This window comes from Phascolarctos cinereus, unplaced genomic scaffold (genome assembly GCF_003287225.1).
Source record: "Phascolarctos cinereus isolate Bilbo 61053 unplaced genomic scaffold, phaCin_HiC Scaffold_5;HRSCAF=322, whole genome shotgun sequence".
Taxonomy (NCBI): domain Eukaryota; kingdom Metazoa; phylum Chordata; class Mammalia; order Diprotodontia; family Phascolarctidae; genus Phascolarctos; species Phascolarctos cinereus.
In genome coordinates, this window is record NW_027555958.1 from 454,203,911 (window position 1) to 454,216,055 (window position 12,145).

Genomic DNA, 12,145 nt, shown 5'->3' on the forward strand with positions numbered 1-12,145 from the left:
CTGGAGTCCCTGATATATGAGGAACATTGAAGGAAGTAGGGATTTAGATAGGAGAAGAGAAGGCTCAGGGCAGGCCTGATAGAGGTGTCTGTAAGTATTAGGAGGGACTAGCATTGTTCTGCTTGGCCTCAGAAGACAGAATAAGAGCAAAGGGGGAAGGTGCATTTAGGAAAGACTTCCCACCAGTGAGTCTGAAGTGGAGAATGAGCTTCCATGGGTGGTGGAGGATTTTCCCCTTAGTGGACATCTTTAAATGGCAGCTAAACAATCACTCATTGGGTGTGTCACAGTAACGATCCCTTTTGTATGTGGCTTGGATGGGATGGCTGCCAAGGCTCCTCCCAGCTCCCTACTTCTGTCCTGCTGAGATCTTTGTACCCCCACAGTGCCTAGCTGAGTGCTTGGCATGTAGCAGTATCACAGAACTTCAGAGCTGAAAGAGACCCAGAAATCCTCTATTCCAGGGATTCTTAACTTTTTCTGTGTCCAGGATCCCTGGGAAGTCACTCTCAGGAAGCCTATGGGCCTCTTCACAAAATCATGCTATTAAATGCATAAAATAAAATATGTAGGATTGTAAAGGAAATAAACTATACTGACATCAGGATGTAACTTCTTTCCACCCAAATTCCTGGATCTCCTTAAATCTATCCATGGATATCTTTTCGGGTCTGTGGTCCCCAGGTTAAGAACCCCTCTGTAGCCCATCTCAGCTTCCTCATCTGTAAAGATGGACGAGCTGACTTCTGAGGTCCCTTTCAGCACTGGATTCATGAGCTTGGGAGCCAAGGCCTGAGCAAGAATCCCCCGTCCCCCACCCAGTATCCCCAGTGAGCTATGGTCCAGTCCCGCCCCCCTGCACTTCTCCAGAGGCCCATTCCACTTTAGGCTGGCTCTGCTGAGGACACAGCTCCATATGGCAGGTGCAGGGGGCTCCCCCCCCATTAATGCAGCCCAGGGGCTCAGAGAAGGCCCGCCGCTCAGGCTGTTTAAAGTGAAATATCGCCTGCTTGAGAACCCGGCTTAATGGCCCACTCTGGATAATGAACATCCTTGTGTCGGTTTGAATGAGACCAAATCAGCGCATGCAGCAGCAAGGGAGATGCTGAATGGATGGCGGCCGCCTTTTCTTCCTTCCAAAAGGCATGAATTTTCATATTGCAATTAAATAGCCTGGTGGGTTGATTCTGCCTGCCTACTGCTGACGGCAGAAAAAAGGAACAAAGACAGCAGCCTTGACACCAGCAAGAAGTTACTGCAACACGCACAGAGAAAACATATGGGACTGGGGGGCTCGTAACTTTAGGGGCGGGGAGAGCGGGGAGAAGAGGGGAGAGCCGAGTGTCTAAACAGAACACAGAGGAGCTCAGAGGATGTCAGCCGGCAGGAACCTTAGAACGGGCAATGTCAGGGCTGGGAGGAACCTTGGAGCTGATTTAATCTAAGCCCCTTCATCGTATAGGTGAGGAAATCAAAGTCTAAGGTGTCAATGTCCACCATGTCATATACAGCAAAGGAGGGCCCTTAGGGGCAGTGGCAAGGGTCCCGACTCCCAAACCACGGCTTTCTCTGCATCCCCAGCTTCTGCCTACAGCCTCAGGGACTGGCAAGCACACTCGCCTGGACTAAGATTGTCTTATCATCTGCTCTTTCTTCTCCTCCCTGTATCCCAAGACATTCAGATGCCCGGAATCCGGGGTCCCTCACCATCCCCCACCCAGTCCTGGGCGCTGTTCCCCCCTGGGCTGATTGTGCATAACTGGAATGTCTGCTTGCTGGATCCCTCGAGCACCCAGGAAACCTAGAGTTGGGCTGTGTCTGTGTGTGTCCATATTTATTTAATGGGAATGAAACAGCAGAGCAAGCAGGAACTCTGGACTAGAAAATGCAAGAACGGGATGGACCTTGGAACCGAGTTAGAATGGAGAAGGGCCTTCAGGACCTTAGCGAAGAGAAGAGTAGATCACCAGGGACCAGGGGGACGAGGCTCTTCAGCTTTCCGGCGGTCAGCCTGGCGAAGCCTAGCACGCCCTTCTCCAGAGAGTGTTTGCAAATGCATCAAATAAAACACAAAGCATCATAAATATGACCATATGCGGTGTTACACAGCATATACAGTTATTATATATATTATATAAGTGAATGAATACAATAATATACAGTATACTGAAATATGATTTTCAAGGTATTTTTAAAATGTACATCCAAGGGCCCTGAGCTTTGATAACCCTGTCTTGTAAATGGACATGCTGAGGCCCACAGAAGAGGTTACATAGCCTCATTATCACCTCCAGGACCAAATACAAAGTGCGTTATTTGGCCTCCATAACCTGGCCCCTCCCACTTTTCCAGTCTCCTTAGACCAGGGGTGGCCCTTTGACTCCAAACATCACAGAACAGATCCCCTTCATAAGAGGCCGCACCTGAGGACCTAGAGGGCCACGTGTGGCCCTGAGGCACCACCCCTGTCTTAGACCTTCCTCCCCTTCTTTGATCCAGTGACGCTGGCCTTGCCACCACCAAGACCCTCCCTCTCCTGGTGCTGGGCATTCTGTCTGGCTTTTCCCCAGCCTGGAATCCTCTCCCTCCTCTCCTCCTACTGCCTTCCCTGGCTTCCTTCAAGTCCCAACTAAAATGCCATCTCCTCCAGGAAGCCTTCCCCAACCCCTCTGAATTCCAGGGACTTCCCTCTGTTCACTATGTCCTACTTATCTGTGTCTAGCTTGTCTGCACACAGTTGTTTGCTTACTGCCTCCCTTATTAGATTGGGAGCTCCCTGAGGGCAGGGGCTGCCTTTCGCCTCTTTTTCATCCCCAGGGCACAGCACAGCGCCTGACACACGGTAGGTGCCTGGCTGATTATGAGGTGGTCAGAGAAAACTGACAATATCACGGACCCTGAAAAGAAAACCGTAAAAACGCGGCTCAGCCATGTGGACTAATATTAATTACAAGCAATCACTCCCACCGCTTAGCCCGATGCCTGACGGCTAAGACGCGCCATGACCATTACATCTGTCATTCTCTCTGTGTCACGCCGGCTTTGTTATAATTTATACTGGATTACAATACCAATGTCCATCTAGGCATCCTCAGTCTCCCTAGTTGAGTGGCCATGGGGTGTGGTCACTCATTAATGACACTGACAAATTAGAGGGGGTGCTGCCTCAGACCTCAGAATGCCCTCCTTGTGATCCCCCTTAGAATGGCTCTGACTCCCAGAGGATGACCTTGGAATTGACCCAAGGCTAGTCTAGGACTGCCCCGCTGGGGCCTGGGCCAGAACTGAACCAGTTCTGGGGCACAAGTGGAGCCTGGGTTCTTTGTCTGGATCAGGGGTTGGCAACCTTTGCAAGAGTGGCATGCCAAGGTTCCAACCCCTTTCCTTCTGGCAGGCCAGAGAGGGGTGGCGCTGACTGAGAGCTAATTCTGAAAGTCCTCATGTGTGGGGAAGGTGGGTGAGGGGACCAGGTGGCAGGCAGCCAGCGGCGGCCCGGGCCAATGTCGGGGAGGCGGGCTTGGCAATGACAAGCCGCACATGGGCCGCTGAAAGCTAGACCCCATGCCATCTTTGGCGTGTGTTCTGCAGGCTGCTGAGGCCTGCTCTGAGTGTTCACCTGTAGATATTGGGGTGAGCTGATGACCTGGGGTAAGGCAAGAGAGATGTGGACCCGATAAACTATGTTCAGGTTAGATAACCCAAGCTCCATGGTTGAATTTCAGATTTGGAAAGGACCAAAGTAGTGATCTAGGGTCCAGTCGAACCCAGATCTAAAACAGGACCCTTCCCTATATTATCCACCACCTCTGAGTCAGCCCAACCCACTTGGGGTAGCTTGCATGGTAAAGACATCCTGACTTCATCTGTCTCTTTAGAGCTCTCTCCTCTGTCCTCCTTCCAAAGCTTCCCATCCTGTCCTCTGGGGTCAGGTAGAACATGGCTAATCCCTCTTCCATAGGCCAGGCCTGTAAAGATGTAAAGGCAGCTCCCCTCTGCCCCTCCCCTAGTCCCCTCTCTTCCAAGATAAACTTCCCCAGCTCCAACACCTGATCTCCAATTCATGCACTTGAGCCACCTACCCATCCTGCTCATTCTCCCCTGGACATTCACTGGGTCATCCGTGTCCTTCCTCAAGTGGCGTTTTCAGGAAATAAATACAATACTCCACATAGAAGGTATCTGGCCAGTGCAGAGCTTAGAGGGACCGTTACCTCTCTGTTCCTAGAAGCTATACCCCTCTTAGGGCATCCAGGTGGCACAGAGGATAAAGCACCAGGCCTGGAGCCAGGAAAGCCCAAGTTCAAATCCAGCCTCAGACACTTACCAGCTGTATGACCCTGGGCAAGTCACTGAACCCTGTTTGCCTCAGTCTCCTCATCTGTAAAATGAGCTAGAGAGGGAAATGGTCAACCAGTCCAGTGTCTCTGCTAAGAAAACCCCAAGTGGAGTCATGGAGAGTCAGACATAACTGAATAACAGCACTTGATAAACGCTTTTTCAATCATTCCGATAGTTATCAAACTCATTTTTCTAAAATACAGATCAAATCATGTTATCCTCTATTCAAAAGTTTTCAGTGGTGAAGGGGGTTCCTCATTGCCCACATCGATACCTTTGCACAACAGCTTCCCTATGTCTACAATTGTACCCCATCCTCACCTAATTCCCTAGCTCCTTAAAAACATGATTTAGGGGGCAGCTAGGTGGATAGAGCACCAGCCCTGGAGTCAGGAGGATCTGAGTTCAAATCCAGCCTCAGACCAGACATTTGACACTGTGTGACCCTGGGCAAGTCACTTAACCCCAACTGCCACCAAAAAAAAACCCCAACACACAAAACCATGATTCAGACACTGTCTACATAGGGCTAGAGTGGGAAGGTCATCTAGTCCAACCCCCTCATTTTGCAGATGGAGAAACTGAGATCTAGGGAAGTTAAGTGACTTGTCTAAGGTAGTAAGTGTCATAGGCAGAATTTGAATTCAAGTCCCATCACTTCAAATTCAACAATCCAAGTTCAGTGTTCTAACCCCTACATCACACTGCCTTCTCCCTCTTCAAATTGCCTTGTATTACTTTCTATTTACCTCCACCTCCTCCCAGTAGAATGCAAGCTCTCGGAAGGCAAGAACTGTATTTTTTTGGCTTTGTATTCCAGTGACTGGTACAGGGTCTAGAACACAGTAGGCAGTTAATAGATGCTGAATTGAAAGGATAAGCATCATAAATAGGACCGTAGGAAGTGACATCCTTCCAAGCTGACATTGGCTCCAGCCATTTGGCCAACTCTGAAGTCATAAAAGTTCCTGGTTGCCACTAGCTGACCTCTCACCATCTCTCCCACAAGAATCCCACAGGAGAGACATTGCCAAACACTCTGCTTAAATCAAGGTCAACGGTAACAAAAGCCTTCCCAGGTTGGCCAGTTTTGTAACTCTGCCAAGACAGACAAGCCCAGCCTCACCCAGCTTGTTCTCAATGAAGCCTCGCCGACTCTGTGACCCTGGCTTCTTTCTCTAGATGCTCCTGAAGCCTCCCTTTCATCACTTTGCTGGTAAATGAGCTCACTGCTCCTTCACTTGCCAAGCACATTCTCTCCCCTTCCTGGAAAACTGGTGCAGGCACCTTCTTTGGGCCTTCGGCACTGCTCCCATTCTCCAGGACCCTTCAGAAATCTCTCCCTAAGTGTGGCTCTGCCAGCCCTTTGGCCAGCTCTTTCAGCATCCAAAGGCGCCATTCATCAGAGGTTATGGGCTTGGACAAACTCATCAAAGGTGCCTTGGGCTGCTGCAGGTGCTTCACAAACGCTTACTCCCTCCCTCTTGCTGTCTCCTTTTTCTTAGGCATCAACTCCCCATTGGCCATGTTTGTGCTGTCCTTTCCAAATCGACAAGCATTAACGAAGGGCTTGCTACGTGTGTGGGCCAGGTCCTGCGCTGTCCCTTTCTTCTCTTTGTCAGAGAAAGCAGCAGCAAAGCAAGAATTAGGCACCTGCTGTCTACTTATGAAGGACCCTGGCTCTCCCCCTTCCTAGCTGTGTGGCTCTTCTCTGGGCCAGGCTTCTCTAATTTGTTATAAAGGGGCTCTGGACTCAATGATCTCCCCATTCTTCACTGGCTTCAAGTGTATTCACATCCTGCTGAGTCTGACGAGACTGGCTGGAAGGAAACATTGTACTGCAGGACAGTGCTCAGGCCGAGGAGAATTCTCAAGGTCCATTCTGAGTCCCCAGCAGGCACCATGAGGGCCCCTGTGAGTTCATTGGCCTGCGGCACCCAACAACCCTGAGTTTCTGAAGAGGCCAGGGAAGGAAGAAAAAGTCAATTCCAGGGCTCTCATTACCACCTCCTGGAGGAAGGCACTGAGAATTTGTTGGTGATAGAGTGCCCTCTGCTGGCACCACAGAGAACAGCTGGCAGAGAACCTGGGAGCCAAGGCCAACAGGTTTCCCCAGAGAGAGCACAGCCTTTAGGGCTGGGCTTCATCTGGTTCAACCCCCTCATCTGACAGATGGAGAAGCTGAGGCCCAACAAGGGAAGAGACTCCTAGGATTTAGTATCAGAAGAAACATTAAAGTCACAGAATCTCACAGTTGGAAGGGTCCTCAGTTGACACCTCATCTGACCCCACAAGTACCCCCCCCACAATCAGTCAATAAGCATTTATTAAGCACTTACTGTATGCCAAGCCCTCAGGAGGCCTTGCCCTTAAGGGGGGCATCTTGGAGATGTGTGGTCACTCAGCCGCTGCCTGAAGACCTCTCCAAGCCCATTCCCCTCCTGGGCGGTTCTCGTGGTTAGGACATTTTTCCCACTCCTGAGCCTCAGCTGGCCTCTCAGCAGCTCACCACCCCCTAGTTTCCGCTCCTGCCTTCATCCTTCTATGATGGGACAGCCGAACTTTGAGGCCCAGGATGTCATTTAAAACCTAGGAGGCCTTTGAGATCTAGAGCAAATCACTTTCTCAATTCACCCTCTTTTTGGTTCAATATACAGGTTGAACCAAGACCTCATAGTCTTTAGACAGACTGTGCCCAGGCTCCAGGAGAAAATCAATCCCATCACAGCAGAGGCCAAGATTTACGCATTTCTTCACTCGGCGCCAACACTGCTCTCCCAAGCACCCCAGCTCCAGCTGCCAGGGGCCGCGGGGGACCTGACCAGGACAGGGCCTGACAGCCAGCTGCCAGATCTAGGGGATGTCAGCGCTGCTGCCTGCAGCCAGACCTGACAGGCAGTCTAACACCTCGGCTGCCTGGCAGAGGTCCGGAGGGAAACTGGGCCTTGGGCCTATGGAGGCTGCCTTTCCGAGGGCCCCATCGTTCCTTTCCCAGCTCCCTGCCCACTTCACCTCAATTCGATGTGACAAGCACTTACTGCTTACCCTGAGCAAATAAGAAATTCAGAGCTCTGAGGGTCTCTGAGAGGTCATCTGGCCCAACTCCACACGAGCATGAATCCCCCTTAAAATATCCCTTGGTAAGTGGCCATCTAACCAGGAATGGGGAGCTCACCACCTCATGAGGCATCATTTACATGTCTTCCCCATAGGACCATGAGCTCCCTGAGGGCAGGAAACATTCTTTTTCCTTTTCTGTTCCCCTTGCCCTTCACACAGCGCCTGGCCCATCCTACGTGCTTCATCAAAGCTGGCTGACTGGTGGACATCCCAACTTGCCAGGAAGCCCTTCCCCATAATGAGTGATGTCTCTGTACCTCCTGCCCATCGTCCTGTTCTCACGTCTCCCTTATACCGCAGAATCCCTGGGCCCTCCTCTCTTTTTTCTCTGCACTCACTCCCTTGGTGAGCTCATCAGCTCTCACGGAATTATCATTTCTATGGAAATCATCTCCAGACCCATTTATTCAGCCCATCTCTTCCAGAGCTCCAATTCCACACCCCAACTGCCTGCTGGACGTTTTTCACTGGCCGTCTTGTAAGCATCTCAAATTTTGCACTGGCAAAATCAGTCAACAAGTATTTAAGATGTTTTTAGTATGTTCCAGGCACTGAGGATGCCAAGGAAAGGTCGGGGGGGGGGGGAAAGTCCCTGCCCTCAAGGAGTTCACATTCTAATTGGGAAAACAAGACATCAAAAATTAAGTAGATAGAAGGTAGATGGAAAGAGGATTGGAGGAGGCCCCAGCACCTGGAGAAGGCACCTGGGGGCATGGGAAGGGGGTGTTTGAGCCGAGTGCTGAAGGGAGGTAGGGAAAGCATTCCAGGCAGGAGGCACAGCCAGTGCGATGGTGGGGTGAGAGGAGATGGTGTGTCCTTCATGGGGAACAAGCTGGTCAGCGTCTATAAAGCACAGAGAGCATGGACAGAAGTGGAGGGAGGGAGGAGCCTGGAAAGGCAGGTTTTGAAGAACCCCGCATGCCAAAATGAGAACTTACATTTGATCCAACAGGGAGAATCAAGAGTTTACTGGCATCACCCCTTACACTTTAGGAAAATTCCCTCGATGGTGGTGTGCAGGATGGAATGGAGCGGAGGAAGACTTGAGACCAGTCAGGAGGGCGTTACAATGGCCCAGACGCATGCTGATAATGGGGGAGGGAGGGAGGGCTGACCTTGGGGGTGAATTTTGTGAGTGGGGAAAGGGGAGTGTACAGGAGAAGCTGCCAGGGAAGAAAGAAAGGAACTGGTAATGAAGGGAGGGAGAAATCGAGGAGGACACCGACTGGCAGAGTGGAGGTGCCCTGGACAGCTCATGAATATGGAAGTGCCCCTGGCGAGTCATGGCAAGATCAAGGGTGTGACCACCCAGGGAGAAGAGTGGCGGCCTAGGTCACCGCAGTTTGACTGAGAAGCTGGAAAATAGGGATTCTGAGGGAATACTCAATCCTCACACGGCATGGACCATGGGCCCTTTACCATGACGGTGACCCTCTTTTGGACACTCCAGCTAACCAATACTGTTGCTAACTTGTGGCCCCCAGAACTGACCCCAGCACTCCAGATCAGGGGTGGGAAGCCTACAGCCTCAAGGCCGCAGGTGGCCTTCTAGGTCCTCAAGTGCAGCCCTTTGATTGATTCCAAATGTCACACAATAGAATCCTCTTACTAATGTGGTTTGTTCTGTGGGTGTGGATTCAGTCAAAGGGCCACACTCAAGGACCTAAGGGCCATGTGTTCCCTACCCCTGCTCTAGATTCAGTCTGCCCAGTGCAGGGGGCAGCAGGGCTGGCCCCTCCAGCACCTCACCCCCATCTCATGGTGGAGAAGCTCAGAGCCTCATCCCAAGCTTGGCTGGCACTGGCCCTGGTCGTGACCCCAAAGGCAGCCTTCAATGCCTACCCTGCAACTCAGAATACACTTCTATTCTAAGGAAGGGTCCACAGAGAGTGGCTTCAGATAACATGGTCCTAGGGAGGAAAGAAGCCAGCTAGCTGCTGCTTGGGTCTAGCCGGAGAGATCTGTTCCATTGGGAAATCACCTTGAATGGGGTCAGTGCCTCTCTTCTCCCATCAGGGGTCTTGAAAATTATTTTTGACTGGCTGTATTCCCAGATGTTATCAAGCACCTCCCCAGCCCTCAGCCTACTGAGGAGTGCAAGCATTTAATTTTCTCTTTGTAAATGGTTTTCCTTTAACGTGCAGGTATTAAAAAGCAATAGCAACCCCACTGACTCCTCTGAAGTCGGCACAGCCCTCACGAGTGGGGAGAAGGAGCAAAGCTTCACCAACCTGCAGGGAGGGCTCATTTCTCTTTCTAGGCCAGCCAAGCTCTCAGCCCAGCTCCTGAACAGGCCTCAGCAGGGGGCAGAGGGCTGGGCCAGCCACTTTTGTGGCTTAATCTATCCAGAGATCACTTGTCCAACATAATGATCTCCAGGCATTAAGACTGGACTGGGCGTGTCAGACAAAGAAAGCAAATCCAAAGAGAAACCAGCCAGGTGACAGCCTCGTCCCTGGGCTTCTCAGCGCTCCATGAGAAAATGGAGCACAGGCTTCACCTTTTCAAAGAGCTCGGGAATGTCGTGATTAATGTCCTCTTTGCAAAGAACCTGCCTGTCCGCTTTTCCTTCCCAGCGCCCCTGCATCTGGTTCTCCCTTCCTGTTCCCATGGCCATCCCCCTAATCTGCCCTGGAACCCCCGGGGATAGCTGGGTCCCCTGCCTTCAGACTTCTGCCCGCTCCTGCCCATCCTGCACCACATCACTCCCCTGCCTCCAACCCCTGAATGGCTCCCCGCTGCCTAGAGGTTAGAGACCAAATTCCCTCTGGCCCCTCCCCACTGGTCTGTGACCTGTCTCTTCAGCTTGCTGTCTGTCCCACACAACTCCCCTGCATGAGCTCTCTGCTCTGGGTCACCAGGCTTATTCTCTGCCCCCCAGAACCTAGCCCAGGCTGTCTTACCTCCCCACCTTTGTGCACCCTGGCCTGGAAGGTGAGGATTCCCCATCTCTCTTTAGCCAAAAGCAGCCTTCCTAAATGGTAGTGTCCAGACCTGAACTCAGAACTCCAAGGGAGGTCTGCTGAGGGGTGAGCACATCCTCCCCATTCCTGAAGATGCCCAAGATCACCTCAAGCTCTGACGCTCTCCATCCTATGAAATTAGGGAAGGACATGCTGGGTCAAACAACACCAAGATGAAGTCAATGGCCACCACATGCCGTGGGAGAAGTGGACAGAACTGCCCTCCCCACATGACTGTCCACAAGGCTCCCAAGGCCGGCAGCTTCTGGTGAGCGTCCCGACTGCCCTTCCCTGGCCAAACCCCTGGCACTGCTCCTCCCTGGCTTCCCCGGCCCCAATGATCCCTCTGTGCAGATGACCCGGCCCTATTTCTCTCCACCTCCCCCGACTTCTCCCAAGAGCCCCCATGCCCACGTGCTGCATGTCCTGGCCCAGCTCCTCAATCTGAGCTCATTCCTCCCCTCACGTCTCTCTCCTGCGTCGATGGCATCAGAACTGAGGAAACCTGGTCTCTTTCCTCCTCACCTGCCCCACATCCAAACAGCTCTCAGTCCCAAGTCATCAAGAAGCCAACCAGCATTGGGTCTATTGGGTGTCAGGAATGGGTCAGCTTCCTTTTTTTTTGAGGCATTCGGGGTTAAGTTGACTTGCCCAGGGTCACACAGCTATTAAGTGTCTGAGGTCACATTTGAATTCAGGTTCGTCTGACTCCAGGGCCGGTGCTCTATCTGCTGTGCCACCCAGCGGCCCATCTTCCTAACAGAGCACACTGAGGTTTGCAGAAAAGCAACTTAACTAAAATATCTCATCTGATCTCCACAACAGCCATAGGAGGTAGGTGCTCTTATCATCCCCATTTTATAGATGGAGAAACTGAGGCCAGGTCACACAGCTAAGAAATGTCTAGAACAGAACTGGAACTCAGGTCTTCCTGACTCAGCAGCAACCCATGCACCATGCCACCTAGCAGTGGTTCACATTCTTGACCGGATGAAGCAGGAATGCCTAAGCCTGGCCTTCAAGGCCTCCCACGGTCTGGCTCCCCCATACCATGGGCTCCCAATCCAGGCCCCAGACAGAATTACTGATCATTGTGGCTCTTGCCCAGCCCACTCCCTTCTCTGTGATTCTGCTAACAACGTTCTCCATTCAGCCAATGGAGTGCTGGGGATGGAGTAGGGAAGATCTGAGTCCAGAGCCAGGGGAAGGCCCTTGCTGTGGGACCTTGGACAAGGCATCTCACCTCTGTCTGCCTCAGTTTCCTCAACTGTAAAATGGGGATCCCAGTCACATCTACCTCCCCGGGTTGTTGTGGGGATCAGATGAGATCACGTTTTGTAAAGCACTTAGGACAGTGCCTGGCACACAGTAGGTGCTTAATAAATGCCTGTTCCCTCCACCCCTCTATTCTCTCTCCTCTCCAGTCTCTAGCTAGTGTCTCTCCTTCGGGGCCCAGGGCATGCCGCCTCCACCATGAAGTCTTTCCAAGCCCCCACCCACCCACTGCCTGAGTGGAACAGTTTGCTCTGCAGATTCTTCACCCCACCTCCCACGGATATCTCCTCTGCACTTATCATGTCTCCCTCTCCCTCTGTACCTGTCAATCAGGCTCACGTCCTGCCAACACCCTCAGTTTGTAAACTCCTTGAGAAGAGGCTCCAAGAATGTCCTATATTCTCAAATGCGATATCATCTCTGAAAAGCGCTTAGCTCAGGACCTGGCA